We start from the raw sequence: 21,503 nt of genomic DNA on the forward strand, positions 1-21,503 counted from the left end.
AAAATTCAGGCGACTGACCCTAGGTTTTAAAACGTATCAGGAAAAGCTACCTTGCATCACAAGCAATTTACTCTTTACGAGTTCCCTCCACGAACCAAGTTACCGCCGCTGTTTGGTGTTATGTGTTTGTATACACTACCGGACATTAAAATTGCTACACCAAGAAGAAATGCAGATGACAAACGGGTATTCATTGGACAAATATATTATCTTAGAACTGACATCTTGATTATATTTTCACGCAATTTGTGTGCATAGATCGTGAGAAATCAGTACCCAGATCAACCACCTCCGGCCGTAATAACGGCCTTGATACGCCTGGGCATTTAGCCAAACCCAGCTTGGATGGCGTGTACAGGTACAGCTGCCCATGCAGCTTCAACACAACACCACAGTTCAGCAAGAGTAGTGACTGGCGTATTGTGACAAGCCAGTTGCTCGGCCACCATTGACCATACGTTTTCAGTAGGTGAGAGATCTGGAGAATGTGCTGGTCAGGGCAGCAGTCGAACATTTTCTGTATCCAGAAAGACCCGTACAGGACCTGCAACATGCGGTCGTGTATTATCCTGGTGAAATGAAGGGTTTTGCAGGGATCGAATGAAGGGTAGAGCCACGGGTCGTAACACATCTGAAATGTAACGTCCACGGTTCAAAGTGCCGTCAATGCGAACAAGAGGTGACCGAGACGTGTAACCAATGGCACCCAATGGCATCACGCCGGGTGATAAGCCGGTATGGCGATGAAAATTACACGCTTCCAATGTGCGTTCACCGCGATGTCGCCAAACACGGATGCGACCATCATGATGCTGTAAACAGAACATGGATTCATCCGAAAAAATGACGTTTTGCCATTCGTGTACCTAGGTTCGTCGTTGAGTACACCATCGCAGGCGCTCCTGTCTGTGATACAGCGTCAAGGGTAACCGCCGTCATGGTCTCCGAGCCGATAGTCCATGCTGCTACAAACGTCGTCGAACTGTTCGTGCAGATGGATGTTGTCTTGCAAACGTCCCCATCTGTTGACTCACGGATCGAGATGTGGCTGCACGATCCTTTACAACCATGAGGATAAGATGCCTGTCATCTCGACTGCTAGTGATACGAGGCCGTTGGGATCCAGCACGGCGTTCCGCATTACCCTCCTGAACCCACCGATTCCATATTCTGCTAACAGTCATTGGATCTCGATCAACGCGAGCAGGAATGTCGCGATACGATAAACCGTAATCGCGATAGGCTACAATCCGACCTTTTTGAAAGTCGGAAACGTGATGGTACGCATTTCTCCTCCTTACACGAGGCATCACAATAACGTTTCACCAGGTAACGCCGGTCAAGTGCTGTTTGTGTATGAGAAATCGGTTGGAAACTTTCCTCATGTCAGCACGTTGTAGGTGTCGTCACCGCCGCCAAACTTGTGTGGATGCTCTGAAAAGCTAATCATTTGCATATCACAGCATCTTCTTCCTATCGGTTATATTTCGCGTCTGTAGCACGTCATCTTCGTGGTGTAGCAATTTTAATGGCTATTAGTGTATATAAAAGCACAATTTGGTCAGCTCATAATTTATTTTATTCTGTAACTTCTTTTTATTTTCTTTATAGTTTGATTTCTGTAATGTTTGAGGTTCTCTGTCAGTAGCTTTCACTTTTCCGTGACCTAGTCGTTTTATTTGATTTGGTCTCATGGTACGTGAGATAGAACAAAAATAGCTGTGGTCCGGACACATGCGTGTCATACCTGTCTGTCGTGTGAAGTAAACACGTGCAAAATGTAAAGAGGCGTCTGTGAATTGTCATCCACTGTCGAGGAACGATAATACGTTATAAATGAATTCGTTCCGCCGCCACCAAAGGCGACAATATCGACGGACCCGTCTGGAGCTTTGTGCTTTAATTTCCATCGGCTCTCGGTGGATCGACCACAGGAATTGAATAGAGGGAGGTTTGCTTAACAGATTAGTGCGCACACTGCCGCAGATTTAGGGACGCTATCTCGTTCCCTAAACTGATTATCTCCGTGTGTTGAAAGGCTTTAGTGGCACCCACTAAGAGCTCAACCGTGCTGGGTAATAACTCTCAGGCTTCGGTGGCGCCTCGTCGTTTGACGGTCGCTAGAAACAGTCAACGTAAAATCTAAATCGATGGCGGACAGGACAGAAGATACGGTAGGTAGGAGACGTGTCATGTTCTGAACATTGAAAGTGTCCACGTTACAAAGGGTCAAATATCAAGAAACTTTTGGGGTTTTGGTTTAGGTGAATGTATTCTTGAGTCTGCGCTAAACCTACTTACAGTGTGTCCCAGAATGATCTGTATAATTTTGATCACGTATAGTTCGGAAAGGACAACAGTTAAAAATGTATTCTTTAAGCAGTAATGCTGACACACACCTTAAGGGCTATTTTTTTTAATCTCCGATCGGTCACGGAATTAAAACCGCTGTGGAAATCCGATGAAACTTTAGGAAAATGTGTTGCGCAGTGTTTCTCGCATTCCCAACTCCCACGTCACGTTGCACTTTCCAGTTCTGAGAGAAAAGTGAGCAAGTAGAGATGCGAAGGGAATAGTGTATTCCATCAAGTATGAAGTCCTGCTGAGGGCTTTCACCCGATTTTATGCAGCCCACATAACATAACTGTTACACGTTTCCTGCTTCATGACAGTTCTCGACCACACGCTTCGGGGAGAACGATGACACTGCTGTAGCTTTTTCGATGGGAAGTGTTTGGTCACCCACTAACAGATCAGACTTGGTTCCCTCTGAATTTCATCTCCTCGCCCACGTGAACCGCTGGCTACGAGCACGGCATATTGGCATAGACAACTAGCTGCAAACCACAGTAGGGTATTGGCGGAGATCACTGGTGGTTGCTTTCTATGTGAGGGCACTGGAAAGTTGGTACCTCGCTACGACAAATATCTAAGTTGGAACAGCGACTACGTGGAGAGGTACCTGGAGGCTGTAGCTATGTGTTACCAATGAAACATTTTTGATTTTCACCGCAGTTTCCATTTCCAGACCGATCAGACGACGTACAGTTCTTCCCATGTTTGGATTGGGGTGTCTTCATTGATGTTTGCAATTGCTGCTCTGATGTGAGGTGGTAGCTCTAGTAGTACCTGCACTGGAATGCGGTAGTATTCTTCACAAAGCCACGCAAAACTTCCGGGGTCAGGATATGGGTCTCCTATGCCAGTCCTGAAACTTGGAAATTCGTCATCCAAAGCCTTCCTATAGATCGAGGCCCTGTGATGAGGGGACACATCCTTCTCCAGCGTAACGTCAGATTGTAGTTAATCGATGTGTGGAGACTGTTCCAAAATATCCTGATTAACATTCGAGATTAATGCTTCTAGAAATAAAAATGGCTCCACCACGCGGCCGCGAACCAGACCACACCACTTGTTTACTTTTGGCCTCACGCGCAGAATTTACGTGCTGAATAGGAGCTACTGAGAGCCCCAGATCCTCATATTCTGTCAGGTTCCCTTTCTGGGCACATTAAAGCAAGCTTCGTCCTTGAAATTCACATTTTCCAAATGGACTTGGTCATCGACGATGCTACTCTGGATCTCTGCAGCATAAGAACTTTGCGCTTTGGCCAGCCACCGGGTACTGAAGTGCAAGCAGCGGCTGCACCTTGCAGGCATGATGCTTAAGTCTCTCGTGTAGCACACTGTGCACCGTGGTTGATTGTAGCTGCATCTGTCGAGACGCTTGACGGACTGATTTGGATGGGCTCCAGATAAATACCTGTTGCACCCGTACAACATCTGCATCACTTGTGTTCGAACTTCCAGAACTCTCCACTTCACGACACGTCCGGATACCTTTACCCTCGTGTTCCACTGGTAGACGGTCGGACGTAATGGAGGCGTGCTTCTCTAATGTGTCCGGAAGTTCCGTTCGACATGGATGTCAGATTTGTTCTATGTGACAGCCATGCGACACACTATGTCATCTGCTGCTGGGTGACCATTTTCGTCAATAATTAACCTTCAAAACCAAAGAATTAACAAATCAAAAGTGTTAAGTGTACCTGAAACTTATGCCGCAAGTAGCGCCTTTCCATCACAGTTGCAACTATCGTTCAGTATACATGTACGTACAACATGTCTCGTTACTCTCTAACATAGCACCCACTGTTTTCATCATACTGCGAGTGTGTTTAACTTCCAAACATACTGTCAAAACATGAAAGCTTTTGTAAATTATAACTGGTATCCCGCCAAAGAGAACCACTGTCGATGTGACTGTTCACGCTTATACTGGTTGACTAACTTTCGCTTTTCCAGTAATGCAAGTCATGCAGAGTGAACGAACGGCCGAGGTGGCGCAGTGAAGACGGAGACTAACGGATGGAACCCATAAACCTGCGGGAAGTTTTCAGGGTTTGACAGAATTGTCGTTGTGGTCTACAGTGCGAACATGAGTAACGTAGAAGTAGATATCCTCGAGTAGTGAAGCAACTTAAGTCACTTAATAAAAGCAAGTCTTCTGGTCCAGACTGTATACCAAGTATGTTCCTTTCAGATTATGCTCATGCAATAGCTCCATACTTAACAATCATATAAAACCGTTCGCTCGACGAAAGATTGGTACCTAAAGACGAAAGTTGCACAGGTCACACCATTATTCACGAAAGATAGTAGGAGTAATCCACTAAGTTACAGGTCCATTTCATTAGCGTCGATATACAGCAGGATTTTGGAACATTTATTGTGTTTAAACATTATGAATCACCTCGAAGAAAACGGTCTACTGACGCACAGTCAACATGCACTTAGAATACATCATTCTTGTGAAAAACAACTAGCTCTTTACTCGCACGAAGTGTTGCCTGCTATCGACAAGGGACTTCAAATTGATTCCGTACTTCTGGATTTCCGGAAAGCTTTTGACACTGTACGACACAGGCAGCTTGTAGTGAAATTAGGTGACTGGATTCATGATTTCCTGTAGAGAGCTGACAGTTCGTAGTAACTGACGAAAAATGGTTCAAATGGCTCTAAGCACTATGGGACTTAACATCTGAGGTCATCAGTCCCCTAGACTTAGAACTACTTAAACCTAACTAACCTAAGGACATCAAACACATCCATGCCCGAGGCAGGATTCGAACCTGCGACCGTGGCAGCAGCGCGGTTGCGGACTGAAGCGCCTAGAACCACTCGGCCACGACGACCGGTAATTGTCGAAAAGTCATCGAGTAAAACAGAAGTGATTTCTGGCGTTCCCCAAGGTAGTGTAGCAGGCCCTTTGCTATTCCTTATTTATATATACGATTTGGGAGACAATCTGAGCAACAGTCTTAGGTTGTTCGTAGATGACGCTGTCGTTTGTCCACTAGTAAAGTCATCAGATGATCAAAACAAACTGCAAGACGATTTAAAAAAGATATCTGTATGGTGCGAAAAATGGCAATTGACCTTAAATAACGAAATGTGTGAGGTCATCCAGATGAGTGCTAAAAGGGAATCCTTAAACCTCGCTTACACGATAAATCAGTCAAATCTGAAGGCCGTAAATTCAACTAAATAGCTAGGAATTACAATTACGAACTACTTAAACTGGAATGAACACATAGAGAATACTGTGGGGAAGGCTAACCACAGACTGCATTTTATTGGCAGGACCATTAGCAAATGTATGTAAAGGAGGATGAAAATCTAGTGGTCATGGGGGACTGAAATGCATTTGTGGGGGAAGGAGCAGAAGAAAAGGTAATAGGAGAATATGGGCTTGGGACAAGGAATGAAAGAGGAGACAAAATAATAGAGTTCTGTAACAAGTTTCAGCTAGTAATAGCGAATACTCTGTTCAAGAACCACAAGAGAAGGAGACATACTTGGAAAAGGCCGGGTGACACGGTGAGATTTCAGTTAAGTTACATCATGGCCAGACAGAGGTTCCCAAATCATATACTGGATTGTAAGGTGTACCCAGGAGCATGAATGGACCCAGATCACAATATAGTAGTGATGAAGGGTAGGCTGAAGTTTAAGGCATTAGTCAGGAGGAACCAATATGCAAAGAAGTGGGATACTAAAGTACTAAGGAAGACGAGATACGGTTGAAGTTCTCTAAGGCTCTAGATAGAGCAATAAGGAATACCCCAGTGGGCAGTACAGTTGAAGAGGAATCTCAAAAAAGGGCCATAACAGCAGTTGGGAAGGAAAACATAGGTACAAAGAAGGTAACTGCGAAGAAACCATGGGAAACAGAAGAAGTTCTTCAATTGATCGATGAAAGGAGGAAGGACAAAAATGTTCCAGGAAACGCAGGTATACAGAAATACGAATCGCTGAGGAATGAAATAAATAGGAAGCGCAGGGAAGCTAAGACGAAGTCACTGCAGGAAAAATGTGAAGACATCGAAAAAGAAATGGTTGTCGGATGGACAGACTCAGCATACAGGAAAGTCAAAACAACCTTCGGTGACAATAAAAGCAAGGGTGGTAACATTAAGAATATAACGTAAACTCCACTGTTAAATGCAAAGGAGAGAACGGACAAGTGGAAAGAACACATTGAAAGCCTCTATGAGGGGGACGATTTGTCTGATGTGATAGAAGAAGAAAGAGGAGTCGATTTAGAAGAGATTTGTGATCCAGTATTAGAATCAGAAATTAAAAGAGTTCTGGAGGACTTGAGATCAAATAAGGCAGAACGAATGGATAACATTTCATCAGAATTCCTAAAATCATAGGGGATGTGGCCACAAAACGACTGTTCACATGTAGAATGTATGAGTCTGGCGACATACCATCTGACTTCCGGAAAAGCATCAGCCACACAATTCCGAAGACGGCAAGATCTGACAAGTGAAAGAATTGTCGCACAATCAGCTTAACAGCTCATGCATGCAAGTTGCTTACAAGAATAATACATAGAAGAATGGGAAAGAAAATTGAGTATCCGCTAGATGAGGATCAGTTTGCCTTTAGGAAAGCTAAAGGCAAGAAAGTAAAACTGACGCTGCGGTTAATAATGGAAACAAGACTAAAGAAAAATCAAGACACGTTCGTAGAATTTGTAGACCTGGAAAAAGTGTTCGACAATGTAAAATCGTGGAAGATGTTCGCAATTCTGAAAAATGTAGGAGTAAGTGGTAGGGAGAGACGGGTCATATACAATAAGTACAAAAGCCAAGAGGGAATAACAAGAGTGGGCGACCAAGAACGAAGTGCTCGTATTAAAAAGGGGTTAAGACAAGAACGTAGCCTTCCGCCCCTACTGTTCGTCTGTACGTCGAGGAAGCAATGATGGAAATAAAAGATAGATTCAGGAGTGGAATTAAAATTTAATGAGAATGAATATCAATGATACGATTCGCTGATGACATTGCTATCCTGAGTGAAATAAAGAAGAATTACATGATCTCCTGAACGAAATGAACTGTCTAATGAGGACAGAGTATAGAATGAGAGTTCATCGAAGAAAGACGCAGGTAATGAGAAATAGTAGAAATGGGAACAGCGAGAAACCTAACATCAGGATTGATGGTCACGATGTAGATGAAGTTATGGAATTCTGTTGCCAATGCAATAAAATGACCAATGATGGGATATCGCAAGTAGACTAGCAATGGCTAAAATGGCATTCCTGGCGAGGAGAAGTCTACTAATATCAAATATCGGCCTTAATTTGAGAAAGAAACTTCTGAGGATGTACGAGGTGTGGCTGGAAAAAAACCGGACTAGTACTGGTCAAACAATAAAACGAATGCAATAAGGCTGAAAGTCGCGTGGCCTGTCACGTGACTCTCGCTCCGCCTACTGCTCGAGTTTCATCTGCCTCCTGCACTCAGTCTGCCCGTGGCGTCTGTTTTAAGTAGTTGACGTTTTGTCTGTGCGTCGGAAAATGTTGAGTGTACAGAAAGAACAGCGTGTTATCATCAAATTTTGTTTCAAACTAGGAAAATCTGCAAGTGAAACGTTTGTAATGTTACAACAAGTGTACGGCGATGATTGTTTATCGCGAACACAAGTGTTTGAGTGGTTTAAACGATTTAAAGATGGCCGCGAAGACACCAGTGATGACACTCGCACTGGCAGACCATTGTCAGCAAAAACTGATGCAAACATTGAAAAAATCGGTAAACTTGTTCGACAAGATCGCCGTTTAACAATCAGAGCAGTGTCTGAGTTAACAGGAGTTGACAAGGAAGGTATTAGGCAGATTCTTCATGAAAGTTTCAACATGAACAAAGTGTGTTCAAAAATGGTTCCAAAGTGTCTCACAATTGAACAGAAGGAACGCCGAAGAATGATTTGTTCTGACATCCTGGAAAAAATTGAAAGTGATCCCACCTTCTTACAAAATGTTATTACTTGCGATGAATCGTGGTTTTTTACTTACGATCCCGAAACTAAAGGCCAATCAATGCATTGGATAACTCCTGGTTCTCCACGACAAAAAAAAGCACGAATGTCAAAATCGAAATTCAAGGTGATGATGATTGTTTTTTTTTTGACATCAAAGGGATTGTGCACATTGATTGGGTACCAGAGGGACAAACAGTGAATCAGCATTACTACATTAGCGTCCTGGCTACCCTATGTGAGCGAATACGAAGAAAACGGAACGATTTGTGGAGAAAAAAGTCATGGATCCTTCACCAAGACAATGCCCCAGCTCACAGTGCGTTGTCAGTGAAGACGTTTTTGGCAAAACACAACATTCCCATCTTAGATCATCCACCCTACTCACCTGATTTGGCCCCCTGTGACTTTTTTCTTTTCCCTAAAGTCAAGTCAGCTTTGAAAGGAACTAGATTTGAGAATGTTGAAGCAGTAAAAGAAAAAGCGACGGAAGTAATGTATGGACTTACCGAAAATGATCTGCAGCATTGCTATGAACAGTGGAAAATTCGTATGGAGCGGTGTAGAGACCGAGGAGGAGAGTACATTGAAGGAGATAACATGAAATTGTAAATAATTGTAAATAAATGTTTTTTCCAGCATAAGTCCGGTTTTTTTCTAGCCGCACCTCGTACGTCTGGTAGTGAAACATGGACTGTGGGAGAACCGGAACAGAAGAGAGACTAAGGATTTGAGATGTGGTGCTACAGGCGAATGTTGAACATTAGGTGGACTGATAAGGTGAGGAATGAGGAGGTTCTGCGCAGAGTCGGAGAGGAAAGACATGAGGGAGTGACTTCAATGACTTCCATGGTAGTAGAGGGAACTGTAGGGGGCAAAAACTATAGAAGAAGACAGTTTGGAATACATTCAGCAACTAATTGAGAACGTAGGTTGCAGGTGCTACTCTGAGATGAAGAGTTTAGCACATGAGAGGAATTCGTGGCGGACCGTATCACACCAGTCAAAAGATTGATGACAAAAAAAAAATTAAAAAAAATAGATTTGCTAATCACACTGCCTACACTACGCTTGTCCATCCTCTTATCTCTTATAGAGTACTGCTGCGCGGTGTGGTATTCTTACCAGACAGTATTGACGAAGTACATCGACAAAGTTCAGAGAAGGGCAGCACGTTTTGTATTACCACGAAACAGGGCAGAGAGTGTCACTGAGATGATACAGGATTTGGGATGGACGTCATTAAAACAAAGTCGTTTTTCGTTGCGGCGGAATCTTCTCGCGAAATTCCAGTCACCAACTTTCTCCTCCGAATGCGAAAATATTTTATTGACGCTGACCTATATAGGGAGAAACGATCACCATGATAAAATAAGCGAAATCAGAGTCCGCACGGAAGATAGGGTTGTTCGTTGATTCTGCGCGCTATACGAGATTGTAATAACAGAAAATTGTGGAGGTGGTTTGATGAACCCTCTGCCAGCCAATTAAATGTGATTTGCAGAGGATCCATGTTGATGTAGAAGTCTGATTTGCTGAATTTCTTATCGGTACAGTATCCTCTGCTTGTCTCTTCATCTCCGCTCAAATACAGCATTTCGAAGTATTCGTGCATCCGCCTGCCCAGAAACACAGAGACTTGCCTCATTCACAAAGTTTGCTATTTCTTAATGTCTCTTGATATGACCAACCGGTCCCCTCGTTATGTCAAGCTGTAGAATTTAATCTTATTTTCCCCCCACTTGATTCAGTACGCTTTCCACCCATCTGGTCTTAGGCATTCTTGCGCAACAACAAAGCTTCAAAACTTATCGTGCACCACTTCACTCAAGACAAGTAACGTCAAAAACTATTTTCTAACACTTATTTTATTCGATGTTCACATACTTCTCATTTGAAAATGCGTTTCACTCTGTTGCCAGTTCGCGTTTTATTCTCTATACTCCAGCCATTGCCACATAATTTTGTTCCCAAAGTATAAAGTTTGAAAGTCGCGTGTTAAACTGCACTTTCACATTTAACCACAGTTTTTATTTTATATAAATCGCGAAATAACTTTTCAATCGTCAGCAGAGAAAACGTATTATCAGTGTAGAATAGTCATAGTCATAGTCACTCTGGTAATTTTTAATGGTGGACAAGTAGAAATTTTTTATTGCTTTAGTAAATTCTATAGTCTTTCCTGATTACACTGATATGTACCGGTACTTTTTGCGTTTAAATGAAAAAAGGACGCTATACATTAAATTTTAAAGTCATAGTCGTCACGTTGCCTCACTCTCATTATTTCAGTTATGGGAAACTGTAAGTACTTCGCAAAATAGTTGGAAAATTTTTGCTTACAGCGATTCTGTCTGGGGTGTATTGTACATGTTAGTAACACTGCTGGATTTCAGCACCTGTTAATAATCGTCTGCTTGGTTGTTTAGTGACTTACAGCCAATCTACACCGTCACATTGTTTACATTTCGTCAGGTTCTGTATCAAAGAAGATGCTTCGATAGTCAATAACTGATTATGAAATTACATTATAATACCCCTCCCCCATCCCCAATTTTACTAATATTGATGAATTAAAAGTATAATACTATTTATAGGCAGATATAATTTCTTTTAAGAAATTATATATTTATTTATGCCTTGTCAAGTTACCTCGCTACTAGTTTTATGCAAGTAAATGAATTTCAGTTATTTTTGCTGAAGTATGTCGACACAAGTATGATTGGTATACTTGTATATTCGCCAACGAAGCGCTAAGTACTAAAAGTAATGTCAGGTGGAAGCTTGAAGATGAAGAAATGCAGCAAGATGAAAGCTATGCATCAGTAGTGTTCTGAGGCACATTATAATATGACGTAAATCTTAATTCGCGGTTTCCTGTAGGCTGCACTTCTCAGAATTTGCGGAATGTTGAATCAAAATACCTTTCAGCCGTCTAAATTTCGAGTTGTTATTTTATTGAGCAACCAGTTTCGGGGATATATTATGCCATCTACAGATCTCCTGACCGACGTGTGGGAAGATTCCCAGATTCCCACCTCTGGTCCAGTCAAAACAGGGGCCAGCATCCAGTGACTGATATCTTTACTTTTTTGACACAACTATCCCTTCGATGATTTGGCAGCAATGAAAAATTCTGCATTTAATACATCATTGTTAGTAAAATTGAGGGGAGGAGGGGGAATAGTGTTATAATTTCATAATCAGCTATTGATTATCGATGAATCTTTTTTTATAAAGGATCTGGCGAAATGTAAACAATGTGATGGTGTAGTAGGGCTGTAAGTCACTAAACAACATAGAAGAAAGAAGTGTTTAGGATCCACTACAAACAGCATCACATTTAACTCACAAACCTTTATCATTCTATTACCTTCTGTTTGCAAATTTCACTTAGGTTTCCTTCACTTCTTGCTCAGTGAATAGATTGAATACTAAAGGGATAAGGTACAAACTGTCTCATTCCCTTGTCTATTATTTCAGGTTCATTGGCTCTTGTGACTGAAGTCTACTTTCGGATTAAATTGTAGATAACCTTTTGATTCCTGAATTTCATTCCCTCCACCGTTATAATTTGATATAGTGGTCAGGGCATGCAACGGTTGGTTGGACAGCATTCGGTAGACAGGGTTGAAAAGCAGTCATGAAATTCGTTCTGAGAAAGGGCTTTCATGGCCAGCGTATAAGACGTGCGTTGCGGATGTGTGCCGTGCGGCGGCGGCGGGTGCGCGTCTTATGAGAAAATCGATGTAAAAGGGGTGGGAGGGGGGGAGGTTGGGCAAGACTGTGACGTAAGTGGCCCGCCCGAATGACGTCTATTAGGCGCGCGGTGCGCCCCACAAATATGTTCCAGGAATTGAAGCCGCGCCCACGATTACGACCGTAAGACTTTAAGGGCAGCACTGCTCTGTATAACATACTTGTGTGTTATTCGCACAGTCGAAAAAAGCCGAATATACGACGATCGCCTTTCAAGGTTTCGCAAGCAGCTACTACATGGTACTGTTGACATGCGACGTTATTACAGTTTTATCATTTGTCGTTTGTTATTGTTTAAACTATGGCAGCTCATTATCAGGCCGATTAGTGTGTTCACTGGATGATCTTCATAAAAGCCCAAGTCAACAACAATACTGCGAAGAGCTCAGTTTAACTTTCGTAGTCAGTTACCTCTAGAATAGTCTGTTCGGAATTGCTTTGGAGAAGTTCATCCTGATAGCTTTTCCAGAAGCGGTGAATTTCGCAAAGGTTTCCCAAAATCGCTTTCTCTTCAGTAGATCATCGGTGCTGCTGTGTTTTAGCGTAATTGAAGAGACTCGACACTTCGCTTATTCTGAAGTAGTGGCAACCTCTGCCATATCAGAGTACACTCAATTCTGGATGAAATTTAACCTGCGAATAATCACTTAAATAAAAATCAATCTTAATATATTTCCTTTCTAAAAGGGGCTAAAAAGTATAGAATAATTTCCCCAACCTCCAACAGATTTCCAACCCCATACAGTTAGTCCTGAAAATTCGTGACTTTGAATTTCAAATACATCCAATATTTATAATGAAAAACGTGGGTCGCATTCAGCAGGCCATAGTAAGAAGATGAAGTCTTCACGCATAATGCGCCACAAGAATTTTCATAACTATCATAAATTTACAATCACAAATTTTATTAATTTCCTTTACACTACGTCTATGGTCACAAATTTTTTGCCATCAGACTACCGGTTTCGGTCTATAATGACCTCCTTCAGGTCTGTTTTATGAAACTCTTGCTTATGCACGACTCTTGCATATTCTGACATTTATATCCACTCCTGGAAATGGAAAAAAGAACACATTGACACCGGTGTGTCAGACCCACCATACTTGCTCCGGACACTGCGAGAGGGCTGTACAAGCAATGATCACACGCACGGCACAGCGGACACACCAGGAACCGCGGTGTTGGCCGTCGAATGGCGCTAGCTGCGCAGCATTTGTGCACCGCCGCCGTCAGTGTCAGCCAGTTTGCCGTGGCATACGGAGCTCCATCGCAGTCTTTAACACTGGTAGCATGCCGCGACAGCGTGGACGTGAACCGTATGTGCAGTTGATGGACTTTGAGCGAGGGCGTATAGTGGGCATGCGGGAGGCCGGGTGGACGTACCGCCGAATTGCTCAACACGTGGGGCGTGAGGTCTCCACAGTACATCGATGTTGTCGCCAGTAGTCGGCGGAAGGTGCACGTGCCCGTCGACCTGGGACCGGACCTCAGCGACGCACGGATGCACGCCAAGACCGTAGGATCCTACGCAGTGCCGTAGGGGACCGCACCGCCACTTCCCAGCAAATTAGGGACACTGTTGCTCCTGGGGTATCGACGAGGACCATTCGCAATCGTCTCCATGAAGCTGGGCTACGGTCCCGCACACCGTTAGGCCGTCTTCCGCTCACGCCCCAACATCGTGCAGCCCGCCTCCAGTGGTGTCGCGACAGGCGTGAATGGAGGGACGAATGGAGACGTGTCGTCTTCAGCGATGAGAGTCGCTTCTGCCTTGGTGCCAATGATGGTCGTATGCGTGTTTGGCGCCGTGCAGGTGAGCGCCACAATCAGGACTGCATACGACCGAGGCACACAGGGCCAACACCCGGCATCATGGTGTGGGGAGCGATCTCCTACACTGGCCGTACACCACTGGTGATCGTCGAGGGTACACTGAATAGTGCACGGTACATCCAAACCGTCATCGAACCCATCGTTCTACCATTCCTAGACCGGCAAGGTAACTTGCTGTTCCAACAGGACAATGCACGTCCGCATGTATCCCGTGCCACCCAACGTGCTCTAGAAGGTGTAAGTCAACTACCCTGGCCAGCAAGATCTCCGGATCTGTCCCCCATTGAGCATGTTTGGGACTGGATGAAGCGTCGTCTCACGCGGTCTGCGCGTCCAGCACGAACGCTGGTCCAACTGAGGCGCCAGGTGGAAATGGCATGGCAAGCCGTTCCACAGGACTACATCCAGCATCTCTACGATCGTCTCCATGGGAGAATAGCAGCCTGCATTGCTGCGAAAGGTGGATATATACTGTACTAGTGCCGACATTGTGCATGCTCTGTTGCCTGTGTCTATGTGCCTGTGGTTCTGTCAGTGTGATCATGTGATGTATCTGACCCCAGGAATGTGTCAATAAAGTTTCCCCTTCGTGGGACAATGAATTCACGGTGTTCTTATTTCAATTTCCAGGAGTGTATATATTGGACGATGCTGGTGCTGATTAAAATTCGACGATGCTACTATGGCTCCAGTGTATTAGGACATGTTTTTATAAAACAGAATTGGAAATGGTCATTACAGACCGAAACCGGTAGTCTGATGAGAAAAATTTGTGACCCTAGACGTGAAGTACAGGAAATTTATTCTATATTCGGCTCACTGTTCGATTCGCGACCGTGTCGCAGCTTGTGAAACAAATTTTCATGACTATCTATATGGGATTAGGGTACATTATGTCATACTTCTTAGTCCGATTTAAAAGCGTAAAATATTTGAATTGATTTTTTTTATTCAAAGAATTATTTCTGATTTTTATTCATGTGTGTGTTAAATTTTTCAAATCATTTCAAAGTTTTTTGTGAGGTTCCAACAGAGACATGAGGTAAATTTCAGGTTTATTTCAGTTTCTCTTCAGCTGAGTCAACCGACATGTTGATCTCTCCTTTGTCTATCTTGCGAAAAGACAGTGAATGTAAAAATTTGAGAGATTCGAACTCACATGGTCGCTTACTAGCAACCGTTCTTCCCGGAAACCATTCGCGACTGGAAGAGGGAAAAGGGAAAACTGGCCATGATACACACTTTCCACCCCACACCCCACAAAAAATTGCTTTCACACTGTATTGGCGTCCAGTTGTGAGCTATGCTGAAAGTTAAGTCTCTAGCTCATCGGAAAATGACTGTGATAAACAAAGTAGCCACCGCCACAAACTAGACAAAAGGCAAGTCAATACTGCATTGTCACCCAGTTCTGAGTTATTTTGAAAGGTTCAAGTGTCCAGCTCATCGGGAAATTACTTTAAAATCATTGTAAAATGTATACAAAACAAACAGACAGAAAACAAAGCGAACTAATAAAAACCCATGGTAAAATGACCGGTTCCCCATGGATTTCGGACAATTTGATTGTGAAAGGTAATGCTCAAATAATTCGATCGAGGAAGTACAAAATCAGCATCTAGATGAAACTTGGCTGTACTCATACGAGAAGGAGACGAAATATCTGTCAACTGTCTGAGCGTTCCAAGATGAAAGGAAAACATCCGAACTGTTTCGTTCAAGCAGCACTTTCAAACAAAAAATGATCCCCTCTGCTTCTTTGCTGACAGCGTAATGCTCCCAGCCTTCTTTTAAACTGTCGGGTCTGCCGTTCGTGACATCCATTGGCCAATTCCTCATTATATGATGGTGTCTGGAAACGTTTGATCAAATAGTGTGTTTACTTTGCAAGTCAACTGACAGTACACTCAACCAGTGTTGATCTTCTACAAGTCGTCCTGCAACTTTCTACAGTTTTCGACGTTCCAGTTATGCTATAAACAACAGAATAATCTTCGAACAACCTCTCGAAGTTTCCAACTTTAGCCAGTATCTCACTGACCTAAAAGGTCAACAGTAACTGCCCTAGAACTCTCTGTTGAGGTACCTCCAAGTTACATAATATTAGTGAAAAACAGTCTAGATCGCAATTTTATTTAAAATGACCGGTTACAGCCTAGTCTTAGGTCATCGTCAGAAGAACATCACCAGTTGAAGTTGACAATGTCCAGGACAGTCAGTAGACATATCCACCTTTGCGATATAAACTGTTTCTCACTAATTTTATATAGCGTACAAGATCGCTGTTCTCGGAAAACGTTACCAGAACTTTTTACGTCCAAAATTACTTCTACATTTGGCGATTTCGCCCACTCAGAATACGACGCTGAGCTCTATCGGCTAAATACTTCTGATCCAATCACATAGCTGATTTGGTATTCCGAAAGACCGCAGTATGGTCACTAACCGAAACCTGTAATGAATGCTTTCCTCCAAGTCAGGGACGACGGCATAAACATGCGTCCCGCTATCTGTAAATTTAGTGGAGGAAATTTTTCTTCTGGAAATGGTTCATCACACGTGAACATACGGTACACAATTGTATAACACACTGATGTAATCTGTATAGGTTCAAATTCACATGCACCTGTTCGGTGACATTTCTAGAGAACAAAAATGGCCTTCGCTTTTCTTTTTCAATCACTTGGAATCCTCCGTCGGTACAGAGACCTACGACAAAATACTTCTAGAAGGGGTGTAAGTTCTTTTTCGTATTCTCTGTAGGATGTCGCAGGTAACCCATCTGGTCCAGATGCCTTTCCACTGCTGAACGATTTTCACTGAGTTTTCTAGACCACGATCACTTATCTCTGCCATTACTATAATAAAAACGTCATTACGATCTTTCGCAGTCAAACTATTTCAGAAGACCGAGTTTAGTATTTCGAGAAGTTTCGGGGCCAGTATGATCACTGAGCTATTAGCTGGTTGCTTTTGATTCTTTTATGACTTACTAATTTTTAGTAACTCGGTCAACTAAATTTTGCTTTCCATTTCAGTGACTACTTCTCACGTTGCTCTCTTACCGCTCGGTTTGGCTTCGATTTCGAGCTTTCGCTTGTCAGGTCTCCGACAAGGATTAAATCTGTGATGAAGCACTCTTTGATTCCGTTCCAAACAAAACCGTTGAACTGCTACGTAAACGGCTAGTCTGCATTCCTGGTAACTTAGCGAGCTTCTGATTTACTTTCAGTAACAGTATCCGACCCTTTCCGCCCGTAGGTCATTACTAACGAAATATCTCCACCGCTGCCAGCGACAGAGGAGTTTAATAAAGTATACGCCACACGCGTCAGAGTGATGTCTATGTCTTTTCCAAACTACCGGCTGCCATTCAGCAGTTGTACCAACTGCCAATTTATGAACGTTGCGTGTCTCGTGGTTGATGCCGCTTTGCATTAAATTCAGTGAAGTCACTGTGGATGAAATCGAGGACAATGTAATGACATGAATAAAATTCAGAAATCCTTTACTTGGCCTGTCATGAATTCGTCATCACTGAAGAAAATTTGTGTCTGACCAGGCCGCGAATAAGAACTTCCTGTGATCTGCCTACAAGTCGTTGCCTGTCTCAAACATTCATCGTCGCTGATGACCGCTCATTATTTCCGAACACAACAAAAGGATTTGCTCTTAAGTCATACATAACGACAAACTCTTTTTCACATCTTTTACTTATCGTCAAACTGAAGCATAACGTTATGTACGAAACTATGTGCAAATACGTACATGAGCGATATCCTGTCTTCATCTTTCCTGTTACTATTACTTTCTGGTCGATGAACAGCTACAATACAAAATATTTCTCCATCATTTCTTACATTTTACAGTTTTGAGCACGTAGATGTCGCATTTCTCATTAAGTATATATTTTTTGTACGTTTAGTAAACATTCGTTTCTCCTGAGTTGATTCTTTTCATTCTTCATACTCATGAATATACGAGGGTTGACTGAAAAGTAATGCCTCCACCTTCGTAACTCTTCAGCAGCTGGCAGCATTGGTATGCGGCAGGCACTGGCTTGTTCCGTATAGCCTCTTCTCTACAGCTCCATTTGGTGGGAAGCCTTAGCATTGAACGGTTGTGTTGCTACATGTAAAGTATGGAACCCAGCGCAGACGGTCGGTCAGTGCGATTTAAGCAACGTGCAGTCATTGAATTCTTGACAGCACAAGGTGTCACCCCAAAGGAGATTCATCAGAGAATAAAGTAGTTTATGGTGATTGTGTTGACGTGAGTACTGTGCGTCGTTGGGCTAGTAAGTTAAAAGATTTTGAGGCGGGAACATCTTACCTGCGTTACATACAAAGAGTTGTATGTCCTGTGACAGAAACCTCCGAGTTTCACAAGCAAAATGTTGACAGATTGATTCAGGAAGACGGTCGTATCACTCAGAGATACAAGCACAATCGGCATTTCACAAGAACGTGTGGGTCACATTATTGCTGTGCTTGGCTACCGGAAGATCTGTGCACGATGGGTACCCCGGATGCTGACTCCTGAAATGAAAGCATAGAGACTTGAAATTTGCCAGAAACTCCACTGGCGTTACGAGAATGAACACGCATAATACTCACATCAACACAACCACCATAAACTGCTTTCATTCTCTAATGAATCTCCTTTGGGGTGACACCTTCTGCTGTCAGGAGTTCAATGGCTGCACGTTGCTTAAATCGCATTGACTGATCGTCTGCGCAGGGTTCCATACTTTACACTGTAACAACACAACCTTTCAGCGGTAAGGCTTCCCGCCAACTGGAGCTGTAGAGAAGAGGCTATACGGAACAAACCAGTACCTGCCGCATACCAGTGCTGCCAACTGTTGAAGAGACGCGAAGTTGGAGGCATTACCTTTCAGTCAACCCTCGTACATCGCATATATGCTTCCTGACAGAAATAGCTAAGCACCGATAAGGAGAGGAGGAAGAAAAATGAAACTTCATTGCCTGAGAGTGTATGTGATGTTATTTCAGCGATTGCAGTACAGAGTCAAGTTACAAAGAACTTGGCAGTATGAGCTCTCTTATTAGTTTGACGTTGCATACCTCCAACCCGAGTATATGCACTGATTAGCTTGGGAATGTTGCCATGAAGCCGTTGTACCCTCTCCTGGGGAAAGCTGTCCAGCAGCTGTTGAAAGTCATCGGCGACGTCCTGGCCACTGGCATTGGGTGCGTTTTGACTTCCGAGAGGATCCAACATGTATTCTGTAGGAAACTGAATGAGTCGATCATCCGTCCAAATGGAGACCTACAATGCGTCTCTTTCAAACTCTTTATGCTGCTGATAACGCTGTCTCAAATGAGTGCATGGCACCTCCGTTTTCTTCACAATTGTCACTCAACGCCTGCCAGGCTTGCTAACAACACTAAACACTAACAACACTAATGCACTATGGTGACAGTTGCACTTGTCACAAGAACTGGAACTCTCGCCTCTTAGATTTCCGTCGATGGTAGGGCCGGGCACGAAGCCACATTGTCAGCCGACCGCGTCTTCGGGGTGCTTCTGTTTTTTGGTTGGGCGCTAATATATAACTTTCTGAGTGTAATGGTTTGGCAAGCATGAAGACAAACAGTAGAATATCTCACGGTGTGCCAGCGTACATTATTTTGCTGAAATTTTAACCTCCGCTGTTACACAGCACTCTTTAAAGCCTGTGCTATGGTAAGTGAGCGGGATTCACCTTGTGAGAAAGGATTTTCGTATAGATATCGACCGCGTGCACCTGAATGGTGGCAAATCAGACTTACTTCCAATCTGTAATAACAATGATCCGTCAAGTAAGTACGAAATGCAATTACACGTCAGGATGGATCAAAAGCAACCCAGAAGATGCTACCAATTTGATAATAATACGGTCCCCAACCTACTTAGGCATTACCTAAGTTTCTTCCCTGTACAAGTTGGTATATATTCATGCAAAACAACAAGTTGTAACACTGCATAATATAGTAGAATTTTAGAATCAGAAAATCTATTGAACTGATAGTTTCACGTTCTGTACTGATATGGAAAACCATGAATACATAGCACTACACTATAATGTATACTACTAAACTTTATACTGTCTATTAATCTGATTAAAATCGGGCATAGGTTACCCTAGAAATTGCACTTTCGTGCCACACACAAAATGTCAATTTTGATAAAGATAAAACACTGATAAATTTTGACTTTTATATTGACTTTAACTTTTGCTGGTCAAACCAATTTAGAACACTTCATAATTCAAATGAATGAGGGGGGACACCGAAACTGTTAAGATAGCTGTATCTAAAAAAATGATTACTGAATTTATTATGCATTCAAGATTTCCAGCATATAAGTTACTACTCTTTTCATCGTATTTACTGATCATTTAAATGCCTTTAAACCTGTCTCGAAATAATAAACTTCATTAATATATCAATACTAAAGTTATCTTTCAACTTCGTTACATCTTCGTTATTCATTTACTGGTTCATTAACGAAACATTTCTTTAAACACCATTCTAATATAGCTAGTTCTGCAAATAATTATTATTAACACAAATTTTAATTTTCATTTCGGGACACTCGGATTGCACAACGTTTGGAAAGGACCCTGTCTAGGGTAGTTATGAGGATAATTAAATGATGGAAAAGTTCTGGTAAAATTTAGATTATTATTGCACCAAACAAACACAGTTCACTCTCTGATCCATACGAATACAGTACTAAAAGTTTCAACCTGCTAGTATCGATGCGGCGGTTGGCGGGCGGCGAGATGGCGAGGCCAGACCACACATACAACCACAGCTATAGCTCTTGATGCATCGGCACTTTAATTCTCAACCGTACTCGATGTTACGAATGGCTAACGTGGCTTAAAAATGCCCAGAGTTCAGGAGGCCCTTCGACGTCTACCGACGACGCTCATGTGAGGAACACCCACGAAACTGTGCGTGCAATCAAAGACTGACTGTCCAAACATTGCTGAAGAATGTAATATTTCAGTTGGACCATGTCACGGAATGCTGGCCAGAAAGACCTTCGCTTCGAAATCTGTGAATAGCTCTTGGATCGCGCAAACGAGGACGATAAGTGCCTTAAGAGAATCATAACTGAAGATGAGGGGTGGGTTACGATGTTGAGACCACGGTTCAATCTTCAGAATGGGTTGGCAAAGGTCAGGTCAAATGTCAAAGCCACTCTGATAGTTTTCTTTCACCTTGAAGGATTAGCTCATCATGAATTCGTGCCACAGTTACAAACTCTTAATCGGTGGTACTATCGTTACGTGTTGCGGCGACTGCGAGAAAATGTGAGTAGGAAACGGCCTGAAATATCGCGAGACAATTCATGGTCCTTGCATCAGCATAACGCACCCGCACATTTATCCCCGATGGTGTGTGACTCGCACAAAAAACTAAATCGCGGTGCCGCCTCATCCTCCGTACTCTACAGGTCTGGCCCCTGTGGACTTCTTTTTATTTTTAAAATCGAAAATCCGGGCGAAAGGACGAAGACTTGCAACTATAGACGAGGGAAAAGAAAATCCACAGACGGCACT

At 43.0% G+C, this 21,503-nt stretch overlaps 1 protein-coding gene across 1 annotated transcript in view; it reads right to left on the bottom strand.

Annotated features, from left to right (window-relative positions):
* LOC126419403 (protein sidekick-2-like) overlaps positions 1-18,272 on the bottom strand; it is a 942,205-nt gene extending 923,933 nt beyond the window's left edge. The window contains exon 1 of the mRNA XM_050086592.1: positions 18,260-18,272. The gene's annotated coding sequence lies outside the window, so the exon portion shown is untranslated. The remainder of the gene's footprint in view (positions 1-18,259) is intronic.
* Between the last annotated feature and the right edge of the window lie 3,231 nt (positions 18,273-21,503).

Source organism: Schistocerca serialis, chromosome 9 (genome assembly GCF_023864345.2).
Source record: "Schistocerca serialis cubense isolate TAMUIC-IGC-003099 chromosome 9, iqSchSeri2.2, whole genome shotgun sequence".
NCBI classification, from domain to species: domain Eukaryota; kingdom Metazoa; phylum Arthropoda; class Insecta; order Orthoptera; family Acrididae; genus Schistocerca; species Schistocerca serialis.